The sequence below is a fragment of the Anser brachyrhynchus genome (genome assembly GCF_964034855.1).
Source record: "Anser brachyrhynchus genome assembly, chromosome: 7".
NCBI classification, from domain to species: Eukaryota; Metazoa; Chordata; class Aves; order Anseriformes; family Anatidae; genus Anser; species Anser brachyrhynchus.
Genome location: NC_137701.1, coordinates 3,891,894 through 3,915,382, shown reverse-complemented (window position 1 = coordinate 3,915,382; position 23,489 = coordinate 3,891,894). Strand labels below are relative to the sequence as shown.

Genomic DNA, 23,489 nt, shown 5'->3' with positions numbered 1-23,489 from the left:
AAATATTCCTAGCATATATTAAGATTTCTGTCATCCCTTGCAGGTTCTCATATAGTTTAAAAATGGAACAAATTTATAAAGCTACACTTGAAGGTCATAATAATTTTCTCCATAGAAAAATAACAGAAACTGAATGGGCAGGAATATTTTGTGCAACAAATACAAAGAAAAATTTCCTCCAAGTCTCAAACGTGAGATTATTTCAGGAAAAGAAGTCTGTCATTAGGTACAGAACTAAAGTTCAAAGACTTTGTATCTATTCTCAACTCTACTTTGGCTCAGGGTATGACCTCTGACAAATTATTTCAAGGGAACCTGTAAAGCAGAAGGAAGGGGTTCATCTGTACTGTGGTGAAGAACAGATCAATGCTTCATCCAACATAAGAGTGACCATCCTGGCCCATCTGGCCCAGTATCTTTTCTTTTAAGTGGCCCTAAAAACGAATCAGTAGGTGCCTCAAGAAGGGCAAAAGAGTGCATCAAGTATATAGAGCACTTCTCCTTGAACCCTTTACACCTTCCTGAAATCTTCAGTTTAGGGCTTTACTACAGCTTGTGTATTGGTCTGCATCCCATAAAAATGCACTAGTTGTAGGCAAATAACAGTGGTACCGAAAACAACCTACTCATGCTACTACTTAGAAGTCTGTAAGAATCCTTTTCCCTTGCTGAGTAGTTGGCTCTAAGCTAACTTGCTTAAGGTTAGTTCAGGTTAGTTCCAACAAATTATGATGCAGCCTGCGTACATTGCAAAAAACATGGCAAAAGATGTTCTGAGGCATTAGGGAACGTGTTTTGCTGGCATTAGGAAATGTGTTTTGCTGGAGATAGATGCTAAAGAGGGATTTCTAGGTGCAGCCTTCATGGCATTCAGAATAACATAGGTGGGAGCAGGTTGGTTCTGTGTGGCTTAGAGACTTGGTTCTCTGATTAGAAGCCAATCCCTCCATAAGAGGTCCCCATCCATTAGGATCTCGTTACTGCACACTCAGGAACATCAAGTGCGGTGGCCCTGCCCCTCTTGCACCTCTCCTCTGCACCTTCTCAGCTGGCATACCCTGTGCCTCGGGTGGCGTGGACAGGCTCAGATGACAACCGTGCACTGCTCTGCTCCACTGCTGCTCCAGGGGCATCTTCTCCTTTGGAGCAGGCATTTTTATAGTTGTGCACTGCGCTGTGCTGGCCTTCTCCCTGAAGAAAGATGCCAAACACAGATGTTTTGTTCAGTCCAATTAGGAAAGCGATGGAGCTCAGGCTCTGTTTTATGGTAAGATGAAGTTGCTGCACAGTCTAGAATCCAGACATGTATAACCCTCTGTTTCCCTTCAGGTACTGGAGCTGATAACAGAAATAAATCATCAGCTATAGCACAATGGTATGAATTGCAGAATTTAGTTGAAGAGAAAGGATGTAAAGTGTGCAGAGTTAGGAAGATTTGAATAACTAATGCAAATATATACATATATAAATTTTGTGTCAAGATCCTCAGGATCCTGAGAGCAATTAAAAAGAAACCTAGCATGCTCCTCACCTAGCTATGTTGCTGTCGGTGGGAAAAACAGGGCTCAAAACAAGTTCCATCCACTCCTGAGTCTCAGAAAAACAACTCTAGAGAAATCCACAGCATGTTTTTCACTTGAACAATTTATTGGACCTCACAGAAGTGCACTTATACTTTCTGTGAAGGATGCCACTATACCACAAAGGAACTTACACCTACTCCTATTAGGTAATTAGCAGTGAAAAGCACTGACTTGGAGAACCATTCTGAGAAGAGTAAGATAAAGTCCATTTCTCACTCATACCCAGTTATTAATGGCAATTTTAGCAATATGTATGAAGAGTATATCTGATCGCTGCTGTCGCACACCAGACAGATTTTAACTCAATTACTTCCCTCTCACCTTATCTGAATGCGTTTATTTTCCTGTATGAAATTAGATCAGCCGTTATCTCTGAACACATACCCTCTGAATTGTGGATGGAAATATCCACAAGGAAAAGCAGATGCTCTTGTGATTGACAGAAAACCCTGAAACACTGTCTGCTCCACAGAAACAAAGCCAGAGTTGTCATAAGGATGATTTACTGGGCTATATTACACTGGCAGAGAGAGATTTTTGTATGACTAAGGGTCTGGTCTCATTGCAGAATAAGTAAATATACTTGCCTCAAATTCAATCTAATCTAATTTGCAGCAGAAAATTAGAAATATTAGTATAGCAACTATTAAATCAAGTGATTTAAACACAGTGTAAGATGGAACGAAAAAACATCTCTGCCATTTCATAGTAGGAAATCCCATACTGCATGTTTTGGATAAAATCAGCTAGAGAAATAACAGTAAATAACACCTAGAAGACTACAACTGCTAGAGAGATGATATTTTGCTGTATGCAGAGATTATTCTAAATCATGTATTCGTACCTGTATTCTCTACCATTTATTCATAACCCTTGATGTCAGTGGTATAAAGTACATGTAGTGAAAATAGAAAAGGCTGCCATTTCCCAGCATTATAGTTTCAGTTTTCTTAAAAAGACAAATAAAAGACACAAAGGCCACAACTGTAGGAAACTATGGATGTTTTTTTGTGTAAATCAATAGAATTTTGTTCCTAGCTGTAGTGAGTACTAATGGAACTCTTGTCTTCTAATACTCACCTGTGGCACATCACTGTGGTAGTAATGCCTGAACAAGAAGGACTGATCACATCTGGTGAATCTCCAGTTACTCGCAGCTGAGAGGACCTGCAAGGTGAAATATCTAAACAGTTCGTTAGCAGTTCTCTGCAAGGAGAGCTCTGACCTGTGTTACCATGAGTTAAGGTTAATGGGAAAGTCTTGGAGTCCTTAAACATCTTATTTTACTTTGGAGATTTGCTCCTTCCCCAGGGAAGGCTGTAAGAGCAGGGATGGCACCAGGAAGGTGAGAGACTGAGACCTTGAAGGGTTTGCTCAGAAAAGAGTGAAAAGCCAAGCGATAGCAAGGGAACATGCTCTCACTTCCTGAAATGGCAGCTGTTTGAAAACTTTATGTCCTCTATTTTTCTGTCTGGTCTGAATTAGTTGGGTTTGTGTCCCCTGCAACCTCGACATGCAGCACACGAATGAGTACATGGCATTTCCTCTTTTTCCTTGGATAGCACAAAGACACCACAGTGATGTCTGTGCTAGTGAGATTGCAAAGTATGTCACTGAGTCAGTCCTTCCACAGATATAAGTCACCATGAGAGGGATAAATTATATAGCTGAAAAGGCTATACGTGCCCACATGACAAATGAAGAACAAACTGTGGAAAGGTGATGGGTGAATTTTAGCTGGGGAGTGAACTGGAGGATGGAAAAAAAAGGGGACAGAAGTCTCTGTATAATGATGATTTACAAAATGAAAGCACTGGGGACTGGGAAGGTCCGTTAGGAAACTGCTGTGTCATTTGTTGCAAATCTGAAGCTCTCAGAAGTGCTCTCACTGTGGGTCACAATGCCTCTTTCCAAACAGAAAGTTTCCATGCCCTGCACAACCAAGTTTGCACAACCATCTCTCCATCTATTTAGAAATCTTTCTGTGTGAGTGCCAAATAAAATGCCAGCAAGCTTCTTTTCAGGCATTTGCCTACCCACCTTTGATCCATCCATGTGAAAGCAGGCAGGACATCTCCAGCTCTAACTTATATGAAAGCAAAAAAGTCTTCAGCAAATCTTTAAATAAAACCTTGTCAAAGTGCGGCAGCGGGAGTTTCTTAGAAATCACCTGCAAAGTCTGAAGCAAAATAATTGCTTGAGAACATAGCAAACTGTATTATGTAAAGAATAGCATTTTCATTACACTGGATTATTCTCAAAAGCCTTTTCATTAAATGGCTTCACAGATTTGATCATTTGTATAAATGTATCCAAAGCTGCCTGGGGTGAGCTAACTCAGCTTGCAGTCCCACAATGAGAACTGAATATCATATCATGGAAAAAGAACAAAAGAGCGATTTTCAGAGATGAGCTTCCTTCTGAGGGTCACATTTGGAAAGCGGTAGCTCTCCCAAAGATCCTTCTGTCCCTCAGGAGTGATGTACCGTGCACCAACTGCTAGAAGTAAAAAGTGAGATTTATACAGAAAGCTGACTTCCATTGCTGAAAAAATACAGAAATTTGAAAATACAGGAAAATGCGCAGTGCTGATAGTCTTGTTATGTAGTAGTGCCGTTAAGCCAAGAGACCTTGCTTGGGCATACACATTTCCATAATTCTCTGCAGGTATTAGGATGAAAGTGTGTGAGATACTCTGTGTTCAGGTGTTGGCTTGGCCAGCAAGATCTGCTTGGTGGGTGGCTGGAGGCCAGACTATTCAAGGTATTGCTATGGCTTAATGTTCTAAACTTTTAGGAAAGGATTAATGACAAGAACCACAAGGCTGAGAAAAACATATACAATGGACATATCGGTATTTTATCATTTGATAACTGAATGCCCTTTTTTGAGATGGATTGAAGAAATCAGTTTTATTTTAAAGGTCTCGTAAGCAAAAAGCGTATGTGGAAAATGACTTTCAATGTTTATGGGTGTACTGGAGTTATTAAATTTAATACAGGTAAAAACCAAACAAACAAACAATACAACACATCACCTTATGAGCAATGGATACAAGACAGAAGAGCATATGAAGTGCCTCTTTCCTTGAAACTCCAATATCTTGTCAGAAACCATTTAGTCATGTCAAATTGCTGAATTGTATTTAGTTGGATTCATCAAATAAATGGAATTGTGGATATAGTGTTTTCTTTTAGCAAGCAGAACTCATTCATTTAGTTCTATAAAACCTCTGCAAAGAAACTCCAGGAAATTACACCATGGGGACAAAATGTCTTTTAACTGATGAGGTATAAAGACTGATAGTAAAATGACTGATAACGCAATTGTCAAGCAGTTGCAGCAAAGCCCAGTCTAGCAGTAATCAAAAACATTTGTCTTGATAAGTGTGAGAAGCAAAAACAAGAAATGGTACTATTCCAGAATTTCTTAAGAAGAATGTAGTGAAGGGTGAGGAGCCTGCTTCTGAAACAGTGGCTTGTGTGGTAAAAAAATTCAGACAACTCTGTCAACTCCTGCCAAATGAACAAGGGAATTATTCATAACTGTTCTGATTTCAGAATGAGGAGGCAGAAAATAGGCTTGAAATTTTTAAAAATCAATTAAAAATGAATCAGAAGCAAAAAAAAATCTGAAAAATGATATGCCATTTCCTGCATTTAAACTGTTCTCTTTTTTTTTTTTTTTTTTTTATTTCATCTTTACACCTCTGGGCTGTTTACAGGCTGCTTACTGTCCACTGTTGTTTTCAAGTGACAATGTAAAATTATTTCATTTTTAGACTACTTTATTATCCTATTAATAAAACAGAAAGCACAGGGGAGAACAGGAACGCCTTCTTATTCTAATTTAATTCATGTCTTTAATAATAAAAATAGATAAGGATGTCAATAATTGTGAATATCAGAAATTAATTTATTTACTGTAATTTAATCTCTTTAACTTCTTATACAACCTTCCTAACACTACATTATCGTGCCATCTTTTGGAAATGAGTTAAGTCAGAGGACCTTCATAGATCTTTCTTCTATCTTCTTCACATAAGGAAAACCATGTGGTGTGTGCTGTTTTTTCATATATATAAAAACATTTTCATACAAAACTCAACAGTGTTATTTCTGATGCCTGTTAAGAGGAAGGGCAGAAAAGCATATGTTGCTTTTTAAAAAGATACTAGTAAAGGTTGTGGCTTTAATTAGTACTCAGTCTGTATGGCTTTTTGTTCCTCAGTCTTGGGCTATTACTTAAACCATCTGGCTTTAAAGTCTTTCCAAAGTTTACACCGACTTCTTTTCTGTTACAGCATATCTACAGATCTTGTGTCAGCAATGCATTAGTTCCTAAACAAAAACTACTGCTTGGGCTGGTGGAAGAGGTAGGTGACTGGCCAGTATCTAAAATGATCAAAAAGGGAAATGTAGTTATTTTTCAAGTTGTCTAAAGCAGTTTAGTCTTGAAAGCCTTCTCACCTGCCTGGTAAATGTAGCATGTGAAAGCCACTAATAGCAGGATCAGGGCAATGGGGAGCACAAAAGGAAGCTCACTGCCACGTCAGAGTTGGCACTGTGCATATGTATGTCCTCTGTAGGTCCAAGGGTCTCCTCCCATCAGTAAACATACCTGGATGGACAAACATCTCTGGGATGAGGGGGCAAAAAAAAAATGAAGGAATGCAATGTCAGATAATAATTCACAATAATCATGTAATGCCCTGGACTGCCAGGGCCTTGGCTACTAGGGTATCAGAGTACCAAGGAAAGAAAAACAAACCAGGACTGCCCTGCCTGCTTGTACATGCTATGTGCTTGAGAAGTAAGGCTTCCTTCAGAAGTAAACATGCCTCACTGCTCCTCTTTCCCCAGCACTTTTTGTGCCTGCTTCTGGCCTTCCATTTTGCCCAGGTTGTTGAGAAGCTTTTCCCGAGCTGTGTTTTAGTGGCATTAAACTCATTACAGAAAACATGCCACAGTATATTGAGCACTTAAAACTGTCAGAATATTTTAGTGCATTGTGCAGATGGGTCGTTGGCAGTTTACTCTCCACTCGAGTTGTAACAAACAATTTTTTTATCTGGGTATTGTCTTTCAAGCTCTACTTTCTCTTGGAAATCTCTGAAGTTTAAAAAGTGCCTTTCTGAAACTTTCTTTTGAACATCTACAAGGGGAGCATCTTTGAGCAAGACTTGAGAGAGTTATCTATCAACCTCACCTGTAGTATGAAGGTTTGATATATTACAGCCCATGAACTTGGGACCTTTTATTCTCTTTGTTTCTGGCAGCAGAAGCTTACTTGGAAATAATTTTGCATGTCATGAAGGCTTAGTAGTCACATAACGGTACTGCTTGTAGAGCTTGTAAATTTGAGAAAGTTAACCCTTACAATTGAAGGACAATTTATTTTTCAAAGGGAAATTCCACATTACAAATCAAAGCGTATTCACATGAGATATTAAATACAAAGAATCAGCACAGAAAAACAGATAGTTGATGTGGCTGCACCCATAATTCACCAATGCTTGGCTTTTAGTAAATAATATAAACTCTTACTACTCTGTCCTACTAGAAATTACCCAAAGGGGGGAAAACACACACACACACAAAGCAGAAATCAACAAAGCACCAACAATGACGAGGATCCATCTCTTCAGTTAAGAAAGCTTTCAAAAAAGCTTTTTAGCAATGCACTTTCTTGAATAGCTTCCATTTGCATTAGAAATGCCTACACTGGGTTGGACTGGATTTTAAAGCATCTTTTATCAGTCTTCTTTTTTGTTCAGCCATGGTTAAATGCAGCCACTCTGTACATCCTGATACACTGCAACTTTCAGAAGAGAAGAAAAAGGAGTCTTTCAGCAACAGGTGCCCATTTATGAAAATTACAATCTTTAGTGAAGGAAAACATTTTCTAGCTTGTGAGCTGATGCCACTAATTTGTTCACACACACTTCTCTGTAGTATGCAATTAACAGAAGCAGCATTTTTAACAATTTAAACAGTAGTAAATTTAAACTACAGGCTGTAGTATCTTTAAGAAGTCTGTTATTTCATCCAAGCACTGGGCTCTCAAAAACAAGAGCACAGGAGACAAAGAGAACAGAAATAATAAGTTCAGATGGGAAAAAAAAGAAAAAAAAAGAAAAAAAAAAAGTACATTTATAACTCCTCATTACCCAAAGCTCATGCTTTTTAATCTGTGTTCATAATAAAGTATAGGAGCAATAAGTAGTCAAGCAAATACCCCATGTTCCAGGATGAATCTGTTCCTGCTTCTGTCCTTGGGGAATTGGAGGTTAAACATTTCTTACAGTGTATAGGAAGAACTTGGTGTCTCTTCAAACCACTTCCAAGTAACCAGGTGTTGACAACATTCTGTATTTTAGAAGGAACATGAAAACACAATGCTAAGAATATAGCTTAACCTTTCATGATGCTTAATATATGTAGAAATTTAGGATCTAAAAGTGCCTGAATGCTTTCTGTGTTCTGACATTGTACCAGAAGAAGTAAAAGCAGGGATGTTGGGCAATAAATGGGCATAAATCCCAAATTCAGCAGCAGACCCGACGAAAAGCCTACTGTAAGAGGGGAAAACAGTGAGGAGATTAAAAATGCCTGTTGTAAAGGAAAAAAGGGCCTGCCTGATAGTTCACTAGTATGCTCAGTGAAAAGCCTGAACCACCTCTAATAGCATCGCTGATGAGATAAAGGTACTATTTTTCCTGAGTGTAATGGGGGCAAAAAACCTACAACTTGCTGTGCAGACTAAAAGCCTTTGTTAAACCAGCGGACAAAACAGTTGCTGATAGCATGGAAAAAAAACACTTCCAAAATCACCTGTCTCTGAAGTTTCTGGTGATTTGAAGAGCATTTCTGTTTTTGTAAGCAGAATGAAAAGAAAATGAACATTTCTGAGTATGTGGCTGAATTAGGAAAATTAACAGAGCATCACTTGTTTGGAAGGAGTTTAAATGATGCACAAAGAGCCCCGATAGCATGTTCTATACAGAACGAACTGATGCAGAATTGCCTGTTTACTGAGGCTGTTTATACCCTAAAGCGTTCCCTAGAAATCGATGGTTAGGTGAGGACAACTTCTTGCAGTGCTATAGAGTTGCAGCATAAGTATTTAAGTTATAAGCATAAGTTTTCTTATGCATAAGTTTTCTTATGAAATTTTCCACGGGACCGCTTTCTCTTGTGGTATTTTGGTACCTACATTTGTCTTCCAGACAGAATAAAATACAGCCATTCAAAATTAACAAGCAGTTTCATTAACAGTTCATTTTATTTTAACATAAAAAAAAATTTCTTCACATTGATGCTTGCTAAGAGCCAGATTGTTCTGTCCCGGGATAAACAATTGATTTCATTTACAGCCGGACCTCTGAAAGGCCTCAGCAATAAGCTGTACCTGAACAAGTTTCCCTGTGCCTCCTACATGCAGCCGAGCCAGAAGCAGCTCTGAACTCAGTCTTACTTGGTATTAGGACAGCAGTGAACAAAATTGACCTTTTATGCTGGGCCTGGTGTTCTTGACAATATTTCATTAGTACTTGCTGAAGGATTACCGGCTTGTTTTGCTTATAACAGCATCTTCTTTTCTTAAATTTCATCAGGGTTGGGATTGAAGATGATGGTGAGGAGGAATGAAAGCACGGAGCCTTATTACATTCACTTTGAGACCCAGAGGTGCCCCAGCCTGTGGCACCCGCCAAATCAGATATTATTCATTTGATATCATAACCTTACTCAAGAAACTGTGTCCTATACATATTCTAAGTAAAGAGCTTTCTAGACAGAATTACCTATCCTACCCATCCTTACCCTCCTTACTATCCTTCCCATGAACTTTCTTCTGGTCTACTCCAGCAGGAGTGAAGTAGATGTCTTCTCAGGGAACCTGCACTCTGCTTCAGGGACCATCTGTGTTTCAGATGTCTGCCAGAGCCATGGCTATACACAGACACATTGGCATATAGAAGAAAGATATATAAATTGGCCTAAAACATAACCGTGAGGGAGGGAACAAGTCATTCACCTCTGCGGTCCTTCCAGGGCATGTGTTTACAGTGACATGCAGCTGGAAATCCCTGATGTTGCTTCTCAGGAGAAGGTCATCTCTCTCATATTATGATCTCCCTTGTAGCCCTTTTCACTGATGTTTGCTACGAATGGAGCAAAGATGCAAAGGGGAGTTCAGTATGGAGCTGACATGAGCCCCATGCCATACAGACTACACGTTCCCCACAGCACTACATATACATATATATATATATGTATGTTTCTGGGTTTGGGTATTTAAATATATGTACACATGGATATAGAATTATATGCAGGAGATTATGTGCGTGTCTATACTGTTATGTATTGTATACACTGTGTACATATGTCCTAGCTCATTGCAGTAGGACAATGTGAACAAGGATTGCCTAATGGCACTCAGCTTCTTCTGGGATTGATTCAAAGCACAGTTTTTGCACTAATTTGTTACTTAATCTTCTCCCTATCATTTACTTTTACTTTTACATTCAGTTCTGCTTCTGATTAATTCTCCTATACACTCAGACACGGCAAGCTTTCTTTTTGTTTGTTTTGAAAGACAGAACTTATTTGCCAGATTGGCTTTCTTCCACAAAGCCTAATAACTCCAATGCTCAGAGCTTGTTAGGACTGATTCTTTTCTAACTATATCCATGCATTCAGGGATGTGATTAATTCTCCTGGAAAAAAAAAACCTATGCAGTTGATAGCTTTAAAAATGTATAACATGGATAAGTGTCACACAGCTGGCTATGAAAAGAGAAGGGTATTAATCACAACATTTAAATTAGATTACAGATGCGGTTGAACTTTTTTCTCTCTTGCTGCAACCATTCTTTTTGGAACAGTCACTGCTCTGCTATTCTAACATGGAGAAAAACACATTTAATTTATACAGCTGAAAAGGCTTGGCCTTAGTTTCAAGATCGTCTCATGAATTTGATAAACATGGCTCATTGAAGAGTACAGGCTCAAAGACAGGAATTATCCTTAGTGTAAGACGCAACAAGCTGCTGGAAGAAAAAAAAAAGTCTGAAAGAGGCAAAAGGCTCTCAAGACAGTAAACACATTTGATGGAGGCAAATGTACAATGTTAATTAAAATCTCAGACTGCCTTTACAAAGTATGGAATTTGTGACCCTTAAAAGCATCACTGTGAAGCTGGTGCTTAGAGCTTTGGCTCAAGCCTACTCTGGCTCCGTTAGCAGCCAAGGGTAACACCTCTGGTGTCTTCAAAAGAAGTCAGAGCAAGCCCACATTTCTGCTTTTGGTTCTCCATTTTTAACAATGTTAACAGCTTACCAGTCCCTATGAACAAGAGCAAGACAGTAACAGGGCTTTCTTCCTTTTCGGCTGTCTGGACTGTTGTGAGTTCATCCCAAAACAAGCAGGTATTTATATGAACCTCAGAATGGGTTTTCATAACACTCTTACATGGTGGCAGGGAAATATGTCCTCAGCAGAGGTTGTTGGGTGCTTCTTTAAAATTGTCTTTAATCTGAAAATGTTGCTTTGCTAAAATGACCGTTAGCTTAGATGGTGTTTCAGGTGAAACAGGAGAAATAAACCAGTATAAGAGCCTCAGAACTAGAACAGATACTTGAAATAGCAAAGACGCAGCAATGCAGGAGCAGATACAGTGCTCTGTACAGCAGGCCATACATCACCAGGCTATACAGCAGCTGTTGCCCTCACCCAATAATACATACTGCATTGCTCACACGAAGTGTTCTTTCAGGCTAAATGTGGGAAAAGCAGCGGATCCACAGCAGGGTACGTGCCTAACTCAGAGACCTTTTTGCATTCTGTTATGAAGCTCTGGAAAGATTCATTTCCTTTGGCAGCATAAACACAACCATTGGTGACACTCCGGAAGGTTCTCTAAGACAAAACAATTTATCCCCTCATTCTCTCCTGTGCCCTCACAGATGTGGGTGAAAAGCCTTTTCACCAAACAAACTTTTTGCTGTGGAAATACGCACCTGTGACAGAGCAAGACATAGCATTTCTTCAGTAAAAAGGGGATTTCAGTGTCCCTCAGGAAAGGCAGAACATTTATATGGCTGCTGTCAGCTTGTGCGGCTGTTCAGGGGAAGAACACTAAGAAGTGCCTGGAGAGCAATCAGATGTCTTTGGGCTAACTGCAGGTGTTAATGCTGCGGCTTTCTCATTAAAGCCAGCTTCAAAATGATACCAGGCCAGTTCTAGCTGTATTCTTTCTACTTCTGGTTTACTAGTGGGAACTAAATGATGTAAGAAACCTGTGATTCCTTTTTAACCAAGTACTTCTCTTCAGATGTCATCATGTTTTTATGTTAAACAGTCTCAGAAAGGCAACAGGTCAGCATGCGGAATAAGTCAGTTTAAGTTCCTAACTCTCATTCCCGTCACAGCATTGCAGTTTTCCAGTCTGAAAGGTGCTTTTAGTTTGCTAAAAGTTAGTTCTGAAGTGCTGCATTTCATGCTTTACTTCAGAAATATACATGTTAGACCCGATCATGACCAGGAAAGGCAAATGAATAGACTAGTAGACAACTTTTTATTCATTATGTAGCTCTGTACTGGACCATTATTTCAATTTAAATGTAACAAATTACATGTTTCCATGCTTTAAGCACAGATTTTGTCTGAAGATTTTTGTCACCTTACCAGCGTGCCTGTTAATTTCTCACCATGAGGTTTTTTCATGGCCACCTGATGGGGTAATGTATCACCCAGTTTGGTATACCTGCACCTGGTCAAACTGTTCCTAAAGCATCGTGTATCCAAATAATTTAACCTTTCTTCTCAGTTCTACAAAATATCCATAAGAAGAATGTGACTTTTATTACTTCATTCCTTATTCATAATTGTTTGTCAGATCACTTACATGAACAAATAATTGCCTATATATTCTTCTCAAAACTTCCAATCATTCCTGGCCATCTGGACTAGGAAGCTGGCTTTGTTAGTCACCTGGTCTTATTTATGTCCTTTGGTTTCACCATAACCATCTTCCTGGAGACTGAACAGGGGCTGCCCAAGCTAAAAGCACAATTTGCTTTAGCTTCAGTTACCTCCCACTCGAGCTGCAGTGGGCTCGGATGCTCCCAGGAGCACACCAAGTAACAAACACCTGCTGAGGGAAACGAACAAGCTGAATTTAAGGAAACTGCCTAGCATTTACTTGGAAATGTTCTTGAAGGTTTTTTTTGTTTGTTTGTTTGTTTGTTTTGACTTTCCATGGAAGAAAATCTATCCATTTTCCTTCATATATATAGTGTCAGTGCTCAACCAGCTCCTGAATACACCAGCTAGGTAACTGTGCTGGTTCTCTAGAATACTTCTGGTTTGTGTTACGTATCTTATATACCTATGTAGATGTGTTTGTGTACTAGAACTAAGTGAATTATTTGTATTTCTTTTCTGATATATGGAGCAGTTGAGGCAGTAAGTGTCTAGCCTGGAAAACTCATAAAAATAAACACATGCATGTTGTATATTTAAAAATACATCATTCATCCCACGGGGCTCTGCCCTCACTCCTTGCCTCTCACAGCCAGTTATGCCCCTGCTTGTCTTCTGCCACGTTACTGACTGTCCTGTCCAGCCTTCAGATGGATTATTAATACAGGTACTTCTGGCTCAGCTTGCCAAAGGTAAAGTCACTTTACCTTCTTTTCTGGTTTAGATTTTAAAGAATTTCCATGACTTAATTCTCTCTGTTATTAATAGACTATAATTTCTTGGTATATATCTTTTTTCTATTAAACATTTTCATTTGGAATTCACACCTGGAGGTTTTCATTTACTTTTCTAACGGCTCATTAAAAAGTGAATATCGTGTGTTAGGAAATGATTTGGGAACATAATTTGGTGTATGAGCTCGATCAAGTTACTAATAATCATGTGTTAGTGCTTGAAGGGCCAGGCTGCTTTCTGAGCAGCCCAAATCTGCTTTGACAGCCACAGAAGATTCGCTCCCTCTGCACGCCCTGCGTTAGGCAGGGGGTGAGCTGGGAGCCTGGCGGTCCTGCACAGGCAGTAGGAGTGAGCAGGCTCTGCCTCTGTGTGAAAACGTCTGGAAAGAGACAAAGAGCGTTATTGTACAGGAGTAAGTAGAATTCAGTAAATAGTATTTAGCAAATGGTAAGTTGTATTTAATAAATAGTGGTGTTTAAAAATTAAAATACCAGAAGTCTGAATGTTGTACATTGACAAAGAACAGAGCCCCAAGGTAGTAAGTCTGTGCTTTGGTGCTACTCGCTTGGGCTGCTCAGCTCCCTCATTGGCCTTTGGGTGTGAAAAGAAAGGAACAGGCACTCAGCTCTTTGGAAGCAAAGGATTGGGCTGTGATGCTGCTTAAATGCAAGGAAGACCTTGGAGCACGTATTGCAGTGGTGTACTGCAGGCAGTGAGCCCGGCAAGCACAGCTTGTAAGCCTTCTCACAGGGATCAGCCAGAGCTCCTGCTTTGAAGCACCTGTGACCCCACCACCAGACTTCTGGCTGCTTTTAATCTGTTCTGCACGCAGTGCATTTTTTCATGTTCATTACCAGCTCTTCCACCATTTTTATTTTGTGTGCATGCATAAAAAGTTAAAGAATACTGATTTCAAACCTAGATAATTCTCTGTAAAATTAGACCTCCATCCTTACAGCCATGCACCCATGCAAAAGTCTGAGTGCCTTCCCTGAATCCAGCTATTCGGTTATGGCTTTGCATGAGGAAGAACCAACAGTATGCACTTGGCAGACAGGTGCCAGTCCTTTGTTAATTTGGGAGGAGAACACAGTAAGAAATATCTTTTCAAATGGGTACATTGTATTACTCAGGAACAAATAGGTATATGCTGGGGGCAGAGTTTAGCTGGGAAATAAGTGCTGTCAATGGGAAAGAGCGAGACCTGAGAGGGGATAAGAAAGAGGAGAGCAAAGCTGTAGAGCATGCATGCTGCAGCAACACGATAGATGGATTCTTGACCAGCGGCTTAGCAACCACTGGTCCAAATCCAATAAATCTTATCCACAGGGTTAGCAAAAAAATCTTCCTAGTGAGAAATAATTGACTGTGCCTCAGGGCAAAAGCAAAAAAAAAAATTTCATCACGTACACAGCTGCAGCATAGGACTCTGGTGATTCTTCTGTCACAATTTAGCTGAAGACTTCAATGCATCTTCTAATGCTCTAACCTCTGTCCTAATGAATTAATAATTAAAAAAACATATAATGGGAATACTGAGTTAGTTATCAGATTAGCAGAAGGTGTTAGAGCCCAAGTAATATCATCTTGGATACAGTTGCAGACAGTCATAGACATTCAGTTTGTGCTCATCCTGTATGGCCCTCACCATCCTCTTTCTGGGGTTGCTGTCCCTGCAGCTGCCCCTGTTTGAACAGGTCCAATCTGCCCTCTTAAATCAGTCCTGGGCAAAGAGAGCTTGTGAGAGAGGTGTGGGAAGGGGCCTGGGTCACTGCAGCACCAGCTGGGAACACTTAGAGCACAGTGGGCATGGCTCATCCTCCTGCTAGGGTAATTGTAGTTAGGGAAGTACCTAACTGTTGGGAGCACGGCACTGTAAACCAGAGAGCAAGCTCTCCCCTCCCCCCCCCCCCCCTCCAAAAATGCTCACCTTTTTCCTTGTGTAGGGGCTTTTAAACTTTGAAAGAACATCAAACTTGTAGTAACCAGTATAACTCAGGTATTACCTTGTTGCATTTATGGGTTTGGGGATGCAGACTGTTTCCTGTTGATCATCTGGCAGCACTAGAACTCAACATAAATTTTCACATTTATACATTTCAAACATAAGTGGTTAATTTATTTTACTTCTCTATGAAAATAATAAGGCTCCCGTTGCTTTCATTTTCAGAGCTAACCTCTTCTGTACAGGAATTATTTTAAAATTGTGTTTCCTACTTCTGCAGTCATATTAACATATGTTCTTTAATGAAAATCATCAAGTTAATTTAGATGTATTCAGTTTTCTTGGATGTTAGCCACAGCTCTCATTGCTCAATGCCAAGCTCAAGGAGTGCCTCAGCACCCGTGTGGGATGAGGGCCCTGATCAGCCTTCAGTGGCCACTTAATGACACAGTTTGTCCCTTTACTTCTCCCAAGTCACTTCAGCCATGTGAGCCCTACCCCACATCTCTTTTTAATTCCTCAAATACCAGAAACCAAGGCAATTAAGTGTTGTGAAAGTGTGCCTGCTGAAAAATTTGGGAGGTTACAGGACAGCATGTAGGTTTATGCCATTTTGCACATTGATCCCCTTTCAATAGGAGAATTCACAACCACACTGTTGTGCAGTAAGGTCTTCCCTTTGTCTCCCTCTTTCAAATGACTGAATGCCATAAATGTTACATAAGAGACCCCACTAATTCTGCCACAAATATGTATGTCTGAGGAAAGAGAAAAATTAAAGCATATACTTCAGTGTAAAACAGCTCAGTTTCTCAGTTCAAATACTGGCTTTTCTTTTTCATGGTTTAGAACTGGGGAGCTATTTTCAGTTTGCATATTGCTGGATGTAAGAGCTAGACTGATAGCAACTGCCAGAGAAATATGAAAACAATGGCTGATGTATATGGAAATTCGTATGTTTTAAACTTTAAAGTTTTATTTCTCCTCTTTAAATATATATATATATATATTTTAAGCTTTGGTGGTTTTGTTTTGTTTTTGTTTTTCAGTGGGGCATTATAAAAATGCTGGTAAGCAATTAAATCAGTGCGCTGAACTGGAATTACATAAAATATTAACTGTGTTTTTAAAGCAACCAAGAATTGCGTAAACAAAAGTAGCAAGGTATACTGCATGGAGCAACCCATCAGCAGTGCTTCCTTATCTTGCTTTTATAGGGCATTTCTGTAGCATTAGAAATCTTTTCTTGTTATGGAGAGGTCAGTTGGATTAAGAAAAGTTGGATGACGAATTCTCTTCAAGCTTGAAGGCTTAATTGATTATAGTGTATCAATCTGGAAGAGATAATAGTCCTGATAATTTAACTCATTTCATTTCTTCTTAAAAATAAATAAATAGGTAGATATGGGAGAGAGGACATGTAATTCTGACATAATTCAGTTCTCCAGTTAAAAAAAATTGCATGAACTTGCCTGGCAGAGCAAGGCATTTTACAGCCAAATGTCAGCTCTGCTGTGTAGTTTGTCATGTCATGTATGAGCTAAAAAGTGTATAGTCAGATTGTGGAGAGGTCTGTTTGCTGTTGCTTTTATATGTGACTTTATTTTATATAAATATGTGTTTATAAACATGTATTGTTAAATATGCTCCAGTCATTTTGAACACGATGTTCCTCCTAACCATTCAAACTCATAAAGGCTTAAAAGAATATATTGACAAAACTACGCATACAAAATCAGTTCTTTTCAAACAAATTCATTATCAGTATTTATTCTTTAAAGATACTGAGAGGAAAATAATCAATTGCTTTCCACCTCTGCAATTTCATCAAAACCACTATTTCATGGACTGAATTTGTTAAACGCTGTCTAGAATAAATGAATCTGGCCATTCAAATTGTATCTGACAAAGGTGCCTGCCACTGGAAATTTTATATTAAGTTTTAGGCTGAAGCAAATTTATGAGACCAAGCTATAAACGTCTACATAAGAGGGTCTGGAGAAAATGCTGACAGGCCCCTATCTGCAGTGATGCTGCCAGGTGCTGTTATAATTAGTTCTTTGGAAGCGAAGAACTGTTCATTTCTGCAAGCAGAGTAAAACCTTGTCTGTAGAGCAGGTCTGTTAATTTGAGACTGAGCATTATTTTAGCACTTGGTCAACATAAGAAGAATAAAGAGCTTTTGGTGTAGGTCTGTGGCACCGAATAAACATCTTGAGGTCTACCTGTTGGGTTCCCTTAGTCAGCAGAAACTGGCAAGGGTTAGGAAGGTCTGAGCATTTTCAGCTCATTTAAGATTTAATTTATGAAATAAACCTTTAGACAGACATTTAAACAAGCAGCAAGCTGCAGGAAAAAAAAAATGTTTTCTCATGCAGCAATGCAGCTGACAGTGAGTTAGGGTCTGTTTGCAAAAAGCTTTTAAAACTTCGAGAGAAAAAAGTGTCCTATAGAAAAAAAAAGGAAAAGGTAACAGAAAATAATAATAATAAAAAAGAAATGCTACAAGATATGTCTTTATATGAAGATCCAGTAATATTTTGTAAGAAGGTGCGATTTGGTCAAATGTAAAAATGTCAAAGTGTACAGCAAGAGATGGATTGTTAGCCTTCTTATCTCAGTCTCTAATATTCTTACTCTCTTTGCAAGCAGAACCTTAATTTATCTATTCATAAAATGTATGTGCAAATATTTTGGACACCTCGGGGTATATTAAGAGGCTGAATTAATGTTCTTCATTAGTATCCCAAATTGCTGTATACATTCTGTTGTTTAGACTAGCTGAGAAATACAAAAGTCTAAATGTGACTGTGGTGTGAGTGAAGAAGGACAATAGGTCTGATCGAGATAAATTACTCTGAGAAAAAGAAAATTACAGGAGAATTTAGTACTGAGGGCGAAAACATCAGCATCTCCTACAGCAGAGACCGTGCTCAAATTAGAAATCGGCTGCCACCGTGTCCCATGGTAAATTGTGGGAAAGCTCACCTTATAAATAATCCACAATGGTGAGATTAGATGTGTAATGATAGAGGTAGATATCGGGAGAAATAAGACAGGTTTGGTGGTTAGACAATAGCTGCAGCTATGAACCCCTACTTGTTTTATTGGTTGTACACTGTCCTCTGCAGATGACATTATTAACTGTGTCATTGCTGAGAAAGCATTCTCTTGGTCTCACTACAAGTGGTTTCCTCTGGACTAATGTATCGGAGTCTCAAGGAACTTTGATGTCGAACACTAGGAAAGTCTGAACAGAGTTGTAATGTCACAGGGGGCAAAGCATTTGTGTTAGCTTTCACATGGTCCGCATCAGAAGATGCCATGATAGCAAAGAACATAAATTCCTGAAGCTGTTAATGCTCAAGATGTCTCAGCTGTGGAATCATGGCCATCATCACTCTCAGGTGTCTGACAAGCCCCCTTCTGAGGACCTTTTGGAAAAGCAGCTACAAACGTCTGCATCAAAAATGTGTTGCTGACACCACCTGATGAGAGCAGTTACTGATTATAGTCTGATAGCAACAAGTAGAAATTTACATTTGGCATCAATTGCCCTCAGTGCTAACTAGGAACAGAAGCCACAAAACTGGGAAGCTAGCAGCGATAAATTTACAACCTTGACAAAGAGAGAAATATGAAGATGAAGCTAATGGTTTCGAGCTCTCTCAGTCCAGAGGCAGTCATCCTGTTGTTGAAGTAACATCTTTCTACCTTTCTCAGGATGAAATAGCTAAAATTCATTTTATCAGCTGAGAGAGGGGAAAATATGACACACAGACTGCCTGGTTATAGGACTGTCATGCTGTGGAGTCCCATCTGCCCTTCCCAATAAATGTGAGCAAATTACCCCATTTCTTTGCTGGTTCCCTGCTTGCAGGCTGCAAGACAGTCCTGCCTTCTCATGTAATCAGAGCAGTAAACTGCTTTCAGCTCTGTCAGACACCAAAACCTTCCCCATGTCCCTCATCTGTAGGACTTTACAAATTGCACCCAAGCAGCAAGTGCTTTGAGCTCATACCCATTTCCTCTAGGAACCTAGAGGAGTCTAGAACTAGTGAGAACCCAGGCGTCCTGTCTGCTCTGCTGTGTTTTTGCTGTGCAAGACATCTCTGTTCTCTTCTAAAGGTATTTTTACACAATTATTTTATGAATTCCTGTTTTTGAGTTCAACCCTGCTGTTTCATGAATTAGTCCTTTTGTAGTTTCCAATATTAGCAGGATTATGCTGAAGAAAACACGAAAGCGATCTATTAAGTTCTGAGAGTGGGCTTTCTTGTCTGTTGTGGGTTTGTTATTTTTATGGTGAACTAGAAAGGTTTTCTGTTCTAACTATGTTCCCTGGGGTCTTGCCTAGATCCAACCTGACTGTCAGGCAAATAAACTGAGAAGAAGGTAATGCAGATTACCTTTAAGCACCTGTATGGTGATCTGAGGACTTCCTGCTTGTCTCGCAAAGTCATTTCTGTAGCAGCAGTTCCCAGTCTGCATCCTGCCACTGCTTCCTTCCTTGCTTCTATGACTTTGTCCTGCTCTGTGAAGGGTCAATTATTAGAAAGTAAATTTATATTGTAGAGTTGTAAACTTGCAGTGTAGGGTCTGTGGAGGACAAACTTCCCTGGTAATCTCTGCTTGCTAGCACCAACTGGGGCCCTGGGGAAGGGGAAGCTTGCTGGAGGGGTTGTGTTTTGTTGGACTCTGAAGGTGGAGCTGTGTAGTAACCCTGGGAGGTAAGGCATGATGTGATCTTCACAAGAAGATCATCACTAGACAGTAAATGAATGAAAATAATATCTACATAAGTTTGAATCCCTAATATTTGTTTCTACTCCTGTCTGCATATAAATCACTCAAGTGATGCTGCTGACAGGTCCTGTAGCAAAACTTAATAATGAAAGCATGTGTTTTCTTAAGCTAATTATCTCTGCCACCCTTGAAATTCAGATTAAATTTCTGCTTCCAAAGAGGGATGTTTTAAATGCAGGTTTTTAGTGTTTGTGTGTTTTCTGGTTCTGTCCATTTTCTGTAAGCATAGCTTCTAATGAAGCCTCTCTTTTGAGGCAAAAGCAAGGGTCACGGTGCTTATGGATGGTCAAATAAAAGGACTGTAGCTTAAGATGTATGTGATATGCAAACTTGCTGAGAGGCAGGGAGAGAACTTGTAAACACAGCTGCCCATATGTTGTATCTTGAGCACTTTAACAAGGAAGTTGATTATTTCTCCCCTCACTGTCTGACAACACTTGCAAGGGTTCATGATTTTTCACTGATAAAGCTCCAGCAACTTTTTTCTTTTTATTTTTTTTGTGAAAATAGAGAATAAAGGCGCATCCAAGACAGCAGTTCACAGGATAGATGAGCTCCCAGGGGGCTTAGTTTCTTAGGGTTGGCAGATGATAAAGGAAGCAGCTTGTTTTGATGAAAGAATTTGGGGAGTCTGAATGAATAATGACAACAAGTATGTATAGAAACAGGAATATTTTTCTGTGTTTTTGACCATGCATGAATTTCTTAAAGCTTGTCATCGAGATAAGTAGTTTGAAACTATATTAATGATTAAAGTGAAAGGAGGCTGTGGGAGGCAGAAGAGGAAGAAAAAGGAAATGCATACAGTGCTGTGGGTGGCTTTTTTCTCTTTGAGAGCTTCATGAAACATAAAGGTGATAAATACAGGGTAAGGATAGAGCAGTTGAAAGATCCTGACAGGAGGAGGAAAACATGGGTTAGCATTTATGAAACATCTGCAGAGCTCGGGTGGGAGAGTAGGAGCGTACGGCCCATCTGAATGGCGAGGGGGACAATCTGTGTTAATTTGGAACCTACAGCCACGTAAAATGGGACCGAGAATTAGGCCCTGAGTATTGGAATAAATGGAGCCATAACTGAAAGAAAACTGCTATGAAGAAACAGTTAGTGAAGGCAGCTCAGGATGGAAGCGGTGAAGTAATGAGGAAGAAAGTGGAGGCAGATAATAGGCAAATTGGGGACCGAGACATAAAAAAAAAATAGAAGTTCTGTCAAATTCACCCCATGAAAGAAATCAAGGTTTTATCAGAAAGGACTGTCTTTCCCTTCTTTAAACCACTTGGCATTAGGAGAACTCAATAAGCAACTCCTGTTCTTCTCCAGTGCCAAAAGGAAGAGAATCAAGCCTGTTATAGCTAATCTATTTGATTTTTTTTTTTTAATACCTCTTGTTTTCCTCACAGATTTTCTTTGTGGGCTTGAACAAAACCAAGAGAAGTTAAGATTATTGATGTCAGGATTGCACTGAAAGAAATAGGCAATAGCAGTTTGATGCAATTTCTACCTTTAATTGTGTAGAAATCAGCATTGCATTTGGTTTATTGTGATGCTATCCTTTTTAATGTTAATTGTGCATGATTTGACCCATTTACTGTGATTTTTTTCATATTCAGTCTTTTCTCTGCATTGCTCCCCAGATTCTCTTCTTTCTTGCTTAATGAAACTGTACCAGCTTGTATTGGTGGTTAAACAGTATCAGAAGCTAGATATCATCTTTAACCTTATTTTCTATTCCTAAGTGTAATTTTAACAATTAACCTTTTTGTGCAATGAAAAGAAAGTAATGCAGAAGAAGTGACATTAAGAGAAAAACCGTGCTGTTATTAAAATTGCTATCAGGATAAATTAGTATCTTCACAGATAATTGCTTTCATCTTTTGAGCCTCCTCATGCTAGAGAGCAAACCCTCGCCTCCCCCATGCAATGGAAATATTTTTCATTAACTCTTTGAGGGGGGAGGAAGAAGGTACCAGTAAGAATGTCAGCGCCTCTGTACCATGTTCTACCATGTAGCATTATCTACCAAGTATTAGCATCTCAACTGAAGGCAGTTAAACTAAATATGCCAGTGTGAAAACTACAAACAGCAGTTTTGCAATGATCTCTTGGTGGGCTTGTTCCGAACATACACACACGAGTCTTGCTGTGGTGAGGTCAGGTTTTAGTTCTGCAGTAGGGTAGTATTTAAAACAGCTTTGGTTTCAGCTCTAAAATCAGGTTTCAAAGCTGCTGTTCATGGAGATGAAGAAAGCAAGCTGCATGAGCACAGTATAACACTTGTAACAAACATGTCAATACTTAGTTCATAATCCTGTCTGTAGGCTCTTCCTAAACACTCAAGGGCAGTGTACTTGAGTGCAGAGCCAGGGCAAATAAGCACGCTGTGCACTGCTTCACTGCAGTTCTGCTGGGAGTGCAAGTGATCCAAATCAGCACCACAACAAAGGCTTTTTAGCTTCTGAAGAAAAGTACTGATGTACCAGAAACAGCAATATCATCAAAATACAGAGGTACTGGGACTTGTAAACTGCTGATCAAGATGTGAGGAGGAAAGAAGAGGGGATTGCTGTACTTCAAGTGAGCCTTTGGAAGAATTGAGGTGTGGGGGGAAAATCCACATTTTTGAGCCCTGTGGCCTCTGAATAAATTGTAGGAGAGGTTTCTGAACAAGAGCACTGTGAGGCAGGGCTGGCTTAAATAACCTGCAGATAAGGGACTTCTTCAGCCTGTCCTGCTTTTGCTTGAGCAAATGCTGCTTTGGTGCCCTGCTGGGATGTGGATTACTGGTTTAGACGATCTCTTGGCTGGCTTGGTTCAGCGCTAGGACATGTTTATAGCAATTCCCAATGATATAAGCTGCTTAAAGGGATTGAGAGAAACAAACAAGTGGTGTATATAGTCAATCTGGGAATAAACCCTGAAGATGAGGGTTGATGGGGACTCATACACTTTGAATTAGTTGTCCCAGCTATCCTAGAGTGGGACCCTGTGCCACAATATTGCAAAATACCACCTGGGGAGATAACCGTTTCATTGGCCTGACGGTACCAGATTTGTCCACTAAAGGGCATTGAAGAAGGCTTGCTGAATACACCTGGGACTGAAATCTCAAACCTAGTAACAGAATGTGCTACATGAGTGCTCATTATGTGAGTTTAGAGATACCACTGAATTTAAGGCCAGGAGGGACTACTAATATCAGCTACTCAGGCTTTCTGCTTTATATATGCCATAGAAACTTCACCTAGCAATTCCTGTATGAGGCTCATCATTTCTAATTAAGCTAGAGTACAATCTTCAGAAGGTTAAATGGATTCAAATATTTAATGTGTTGAAGAATACAGATCCACCACTTGTTAAACTTAATAGGGAAGATAATTTACCTATATAACAAATGGGTATACATTTGTTTAAATTTGTCACATCTTTTTCTGA

The 23,489-nt window shown here is 39.5% G+C and overlaps 1 protein-coding gene and 1 long non-coding RNA gene across 2 annotated transcripts in view; both read left to right on the top strand.

The window, feature by feature from the left end:
- Nucleotides 1–23,489, top strand: part of LOC308198147 (uncharacterized protein) — a 390,404-nt gene that overhangs the window by 261,426 nt on the left and 105,489 nt on the right. The gene's annotated exons all lie outside the window — the stretch shown is intronic.
- The window catches only part of LOC308198323, a 34,272-nt gene continuing 28,030 nt past the window's right edge, over nt 17,248–23,489 (top strand). The window contains exon 1 of the long non-coding RNA XR_013953828.1: nt 17,248–19,376. This is a non-coding gene — a long non-coding RNA (uncharacterized lncRNA). The remainder of the gene's footprint in view (nt 19,377–23,489) is intronic.